At 42.6% G+C, this 7,227-nt stretch overlaps 1 non-coding gene across 1 annotated transcript; it reads left to right on the plus strand.

Moving 5' to 3' along the window:
• Positions 1-3,735: 3,735 nt before the first annotated feature.
• Positions 3,736-3,817, plus strand: Trnal-aag. Its single transcript has one exon. It is a non-coding gene; the product is annotated as a tRNA-Leu (tRNA).
• The last annotated feature ends 3,410 nt before the right edge of the window (positions 3,818-7,227 follow it).

Here is a 7,227-nt window from a genome sequence, read left to right on the forward strand (position 1 = left end):
AGCAATGAATGAAGAGATGTAGATACTGTAAACAGTGTAAGATGGAGTCGTTACATGACAGACAGTATTGCCAGGGAGTTAGTAATTCGGGGAGAGTACTTTGTGAACAAATATGTTTTCAGAGAGCATGTGAATGTAGACTTTCAATATTAACAAAGGAGGCGTGCAATTCCTGTTCCAGAAGGAGAGACTGTGGAACCAAAAGACGAAGGAAAAAGTGATAAGACTTTCAATGGAAGACTGATAGAACCGAGTGAGGATGACAGAGCTGACAGAGAAAGAGTTTCCGTAAGAGGTGCAGTCGTTGTCAGTGTTGATGCTCCATTTCAGCTTGTTATCGAAGAGGATGTACATTCTACCTGTTCCGCCTGTTGTTTTCGATCTTAACATTTTCGCCATAATTATTTTATTACCAAAACATGGCTGACAAACCCTTTGTGACATGTCATCACTTTTTGGTTCGTAGTTTCAGTGTTTAATGGTCAACCCCTTTCGTCCATGTAAATATGTGTAGGGAATATGATATGCGAGTGATTAAATGTTGTATAGGGAGAAAAACGTGAAGGAAAAAAAATGATGTTAGGATGCTAAAATTCTGTGATTAGACAGACGGTGTTTGCTTACACATTCTCATTGTTAGGCTGTAGTGGGCGAAGACCTGTCATAAGACACCATCGGAAATACAAAAAAAAAAAAGAAAAAAAAAAAAAAAAAAAAAAAAAAAAGCATTTGTTCGTCGCTTCAAAAATTATCCTTTTTGTCCAGTCCCCATCTCAACACCCTTTAGGCACACTTCTAGATCATACATTTATCTCCCCCCCACCACCTCACCATTCAAACATCTTAAACCGACTGTCAGCGGCACAGCCTCACCTTTATTGCCCACATCAAGGAAAACAAGATTTCTATGGCATACAAATCCCTAAGGATCCCAATCTCCATTAGTCTCACAGTCAGAAGGCAGGCCTTTAAGACAAAGAGATTATCATGATCACTGCCACGTGTACTTTACCTCCACTTTTCATGACACTTCGTGGACGACGACGACGACGACAGTCTCAATGAGCTTTAAAAATAAGAAATGCTAAAAATAATTCAGAAACATGAACAATGATAAATAAAAACTTTTCTAGTCCCGAATTTGGATCATTGCCCCGCTTCATACATTGTGTCTCAATGTTTAACTTACAATGCCATTTTCAGAAGACGGACTGAGGACAGGATGTATTTACCACAATTAAAATCGAGTTGTGACAAATTTCATAGATTATTCTACCTCATAACTCCTGAAATCTTTGCCATATGATAAGTTATACACGACCAACATGATCATCAGGCCATCAAAGTGTACACAAGTATACTTTAATTACTAAATGGGAGCAAAGAGCAATGGCCTATCGTCCCTTCGCACAAGCTGCAAAACACATTTCGGGAAAAAATAAGCAAACAATATGTCATTAGGAAATAGAATATTGCAAATTTTAATCAATACATTAATGGGATTTTGCTTGTAGCATTCAAATGATTGCAACGTTTTTATGGCATGTATCCACAATTATAGAGAGATAAGCCATCCACAGTGATGGTCAGTTCCATCCTATCACAACCACAGAATATCCCCCCCCCCCAAAAAAAAAAAAAAATGCCATAAAACTACCTCGGGGCCAAAATGAAAGAAATTTCCGGAAATCTGGCACTTCTGTTCCATGTCTTTGAACAGGTCTCCTCGCTTTGGGACCATGTTTTATTCCTGACTGTTGGCAATCAGCAACGTTGTGGCAGGCGATGGACGGAAAAATGAGTTCAGCAACAGCAGCATCTACCTAGTCTTCATATGTAACAGTTCTTATATATCATAATTCTCATACTTTATTGTTTTCCAATGTGGAAGTCTGCTTTGCTTTCCTTTGTATTTGATTTTAAATGTATAAGAAAGGCATAATGAGAATTCGGTTCACTTACTGGATGTTTTAAAAAATAATAACAATAATGTAGATTTATATAGCGCAATTTTTCACTGATAAATTAAAAAATATCTAAACACAGATTTAAAAAAATTGCTCGTATGATACATTCAAACATTTCAGAATATATCCAGTGCATATAAACAGAGAGAAATGCAGGGAAGAAGAAAGGAATAATGCACACAAACGTATCACACCATCCAAAAGGAGAGCGGTTTGGCATCAAGTGGAAGTGGATTCTACAGATGAACGATTGGATTAGTTGAGCAAATGATTGGCTGATTATTGAGTTTGTGGACTAAATGATAAATTTCAGAAGTCTCATTGCTAACAGCACTGCTTCAACAGTTGTGACTAGTGCATCATGGGAGTGATAGTCATTTGATAATTGGTGAAAATGAACGACTCATAAAAAAATGTACAAAATGATAAAAAGAAACATTTCACAAACTCTTTAATAGAAAATCGTCTTTTTGCTTCCTTTACCAACTGGCTTTTTGGGCGACTTCAGTAAGGCAGATATTTCGTGCTGGATCTTGCATGGAGCCGGTTCGGGGTCACTTAGCACAGGGGACCTCGGCCCCGCACTCCATTGGGCGTGGGAGGGACTGGCAGCAATAACACTGAGCCCGCGCGTTTGAACAGTGGGCGCCTGATTGCGACCGTAATCGTGCACTGGCCTGCGAGATAAGATCACTAGCTTGAGTCGAAAATCTTGTCTCGGCGAGCTGGCGAGAGATACAGCTTTGAAAGAGAATGTCCCGTGTCAAGCGGACCAGAGGAAATTCGCCTTCATTTTGATGTCAGCACGTGTCATCGATTAGACGGTGATTTTGAGGTCAGAATCGAAGACTGAGCGCTGGAGAGGAAAGTTAAGAAAACTTTAGAGTGAACTGTCAACATGTCTGTAGTTTGGAGGGATTCTGACAATTAAGTTGAACTGTGCAAGTGAGGAGGTGATGCGGCGTAGCGGTTCTTTCCGCGCTGTACGGACACACAAACACACACACAAACACACACACAAACATTGTTGGTTTGCTGACTAACTGACTCACTGACCAGCTACTTGTTTGCTTGCCATGCTGATTCTATGAACGGCATCTTCATTACAGCTTGACCTCCTTGTGGATATATATAATTTTATATATCTCAATCATACTCAACACTGCGAATGAATTTAGTGTTTTAATTGTTGTTACCTTTCCACCGTTTGTGACAGCGGCTTTTCTAAGAAAATAATATGGTGACAATAGCTAATAAACTGCTTGTTTATTGTCGGTTTAACGTGAAGACATGGGTTCAATAATTTAATTAGAAGTGTTTTCTGAACGTCAATTTTTTTTGTCAACTTGTTTAACACAGCTAGCAATATGTCATAAAGATGACCTCGGGGCTGAAGCGCGGGGCCCCTTCGAGAGCGAGGCCTGGGGCGGCCGCCCCATTTGCCACCCCCTAACGCCGCCACTGTTCACAACACACACACACAGTCACGAAATAACACCAGTCTTATGGGCCATTATGGGATATGCGGTCCTGATACTATGTACTAACATATGCTAACATATTCTATACTGCTAGCGTATCGTGTTCCTTTCTTCTTTTATTTATTTTTTTCCCGTCGGTCAGTTTTTTATTGTCTCTGTTGTCTATTCTTGTTCTAAGCACTCGGGAATAGGCGCACCAGATGAACAGAAGACAAAAGATTGCAGGCAGTCATGTGGCCCTGTGGGTACTGAGTTATCTAATCCCATCCTACACGATTACTTGCATCGGTAGCGTGGCCGAGCGGTCTAAGGCGCTGGTTTAAGGCACCAGTCTCTTCGGAGGCGTGGGTTCGAATCCCACCGCTGCCATTCTTTTTCTTTCATTATGTGGCTAATAGTCTGATGGGTCTCTCAACAGTAACAATGTTTTGTCGGAGGGCGGTTAGCTGGGCAGCAAAGTGCTTTCATCTAGAGGTGATTCCGCACTATGAGGCGAGACTGCCAGAGAACCCGGAGAAAACCACGGACAGACCAACCCTGCAAACAGGTGTCACTGAGAGTGTCCCAAGACGATCACACGTTACTGGAAGAATGACTGAAGGTAGGCTAGACGGAGCTGAAGGATTTCGAATGATAAAGACAATGACATACCAGATCAAGAACTCAGGGCCTCACTGCAATGGTGATTAGTAAATAATTAAACCACTACGATAACCAGGACATCTTTGCCACTAGTTAATAAGCGACAGTTCCAGAGGTAAAACAACATACATTCTGAGACTTGGGTTGAAATCTCGTCTTGGGAACACTCTCTGTATGTGACATTTGTTTACAGGTCCGGCCGTCGGGAGTTTTCTTCAGGTACTTCGGTCTCCTCCTTCCCTCCTCTCATAGTGCGAAGTCACCTGTCAGTCCAAACACTTTTTAACCAAGCAGCCAGCCCAAGTGATAAGTAAAAATTTGTAGCTCAGTTGTTTTCGGGTTTGTTTTCATATATTCTGGCGTTTTCATCACGTGTCACTATAAGCAATTCCACAGACCCCTTTCGTACATGTCCCCTTCCGTCCTTTCGCCCCATCCCTTCAGAAAGAAGACCGTAAGAGGGCGACAAAAGCAAAACAAGTTGGGGCGATTTTTTTTTAGGGGGGTGTGGTAGGGGGTCAGATCCCCTGTTGTCTCTGACAGTTTGCCGCCATCTTTGCGACTGTGTCTGAAAGTGAGGAGGGACGACCAGTGCATGCCGGGGGTGTTTGTACAGAGGGGCGTTCGGACTCCACGCTCGCCGGCAAAAAGTGTGACCTTTCACCTTGGACAGATTGCAGTCCGCTTCGACGAGGAAGTTTCCGAGCTGATGATGATATGTGTACACCACCCCCCCTACACCGCTTCTCCGTACCTGCAGAATAACACGTGACCCCAGGAAAGATTGCAATGCAAGATGCAAAGCGATGCGCCTAATGTACATATGTTTGCCTCAAGCACCCGATCAGGAATTAATGAGCGTAACAGCGAAACGTGTCTAGGTAGCAAAAAAAAAAAAAAAAGTTAAATTCTTGAGAGTATTTCTCAGCTCACCTCCTCACCTGTCGTCCAAGAGGACAAACGTGGCGATCATGTTCGGCATAACCTGCGTGTTGTCCTTGCCGGCCCCCACCACCTCTACCCAAGCACGCCCGGCGCGCGAGTATTTGCCGAAGACATCAGGCCGGGTGTGTGGCGGTAATTAGGAGAGATGCGATACGATACTCACCACTGAGCCCAGGGGCGCCTGCAGTTTTCACAGTCAGCTGACAGGCAGCATGCATGGCGACAGGTCTGCTTGTAGAAACACTCACTGCCGGGACAAGCAAAATATCCCGCAGTTGACTGAGTGCAGTAATAGAAGTCCACTGAACTCGTGTCCTTCGTGAACAAATTGAAAAATAAATGGATGACCAGTTGTGGAACATATTTTGCTCCCATCTCCACTAGCCCCTGGTCTAACCGGTTTCATTGTTCGTCCTTTCACTTGTTCAGTGTGTACGGATGTGTGGACGAAATCAAATGAAGACATCGCACATGTCATCAGGCTTCTCTGATGCTCACCATTCTCATCCAGACATAGACACAGTTTGTGCTCTTGAAGTCAGTCTACCATCCCCGTGCACCCTGCACCAAGATGACTGGTTTCACTCAGCGTCTAGTTTTGCCCTCCAAACTCTGCAACTAACCTTAATAAATAAATAAATCGACTATCCATGGCTATACTAGCTTCCTAAGCGATCTCACTATATCTAACTATATATGCCTGTATTTTTTTTTTTTTACACATTTTACCATTTTTTCCTTCACAGTGCTATTTATTTGTGATCAAAGACGTGGGAGAAGGCATGACCATGTAGAATTTAGTGTGGTACAGTTACACGTGTTAACCACACTGAAGTATAAAATCATTTCAACATATGACGGAAATGTACACTTTAATATATATACACATATAAATACTAATGTGTACAAGGCCCAAACTGTATTTCAACATGGGCGCAATATTCGCAAATATGCAGCTTAATGCCGGGGCTGTTGACATTTCGCAAGCCAGCAAGGTTCTGTCCTCACAGCCATACCTGTGTCCACAGTCTTCCGCTTTCTTGAGAACAGTAGGTGAGGGGGATGATTCTGCTCCGACAGTGACAGTGGAGTACGATGCCTTCTGCTATTTTATTACCAAAGTTAAAAGTGTTCAGAATGACTCTGATGTTATAAGTGAACAGATAAGATTCTAATCATCTTTAATGAAAATTGGATGGTAGCGGAATGGGTTCTGACCTCCTTCCCCTATAAAAGTACAAGAGCACACCGCATTTTTATCGTCTGACGACTTGCTGTCGCTTTAGTTTTTGCTTTCCCTTGCTCAAAACGGTTTTCTTTCATTCTTTTCCCTTCCTAATGGTCTACAATTGATGTTTAAAGACCAGAACTCAAATAGGAAGAATGCGTCTTGTGTGTCAACATGCCGTGCTTTTCTAAAGCCCAGCTTTATTTGAACAGTATATATTTGAACGTCCCTTTATTTGAACAGTATGTATTTGAACGTCCCCTCTGCATTCTTCCTCGAGATTTGCTGTTGAGAGCAGGATAGCCCACCCCGCCCTCAATTTTCTCCCTCCAGCTCTCCACATCCTCTTTCACCCTCCTCAAAAGTTGTGACTTGTACTTTGAAGCCAATCCACCCTGTGGCTTTATGAACCAGAGGGTTATTTCTACCCCAGGTTTGCTTTATCACCGTCAAATGCTTAAAGACCCCCGCAAGAGATTTGAAGGACTGAGAGCAGGACAGTAAGTCACCGGTCGATTCGACCATTTACCGATTTGACAACGCACGAGTCGATTCGACCACTACCCTGATTTATCCAAGTCCAGCATCTTCAACCACTGGTCTCAGTGGATTTGACCACAGCCCCAAGTGGACTTGACCACCGAGTACAGAAGTTACCATCCAGTGTGATGAACATTCTATGTTCGTTGTATGTAAAAATGAAACTACACTTTTTAAATTAATGGTCACAGAGTGAATCTGTTTAATGCAATTTGAAAAGGCTTGTAAAACCACACTTGTATCCGTTAGTCAGATTACCCGCATGTGGAGTTTGTTGAGACTTATTTAGATGAATTAAAAGCTGTTCGCCGTTAAATGTCAAGATACGCCGCCGGCTATTTTCTGACCGAGTGTTTAGCAGGCCTTTAGAAGTGTCATGAGGATACTGCGCTACATGCTATTGAAAATAAACTTACAGACATTA

The sequence above is a fragment of the Pomacea canaliculata genome, linkage group LG14 (genome assembly GCF_003073045.1).
Source record: "Pomacea canaliculata isolate SZHN2017 linkage group LG14, ASM307304v1, whole genome shotgun sequence".
NCBI classification, from domain to species: Eukaryota; Metazoa; Mollusca; class Gastropoda; order Architaenioglossa; family Ampullariidae; genus Pomacea; species Pomacea canaliculata.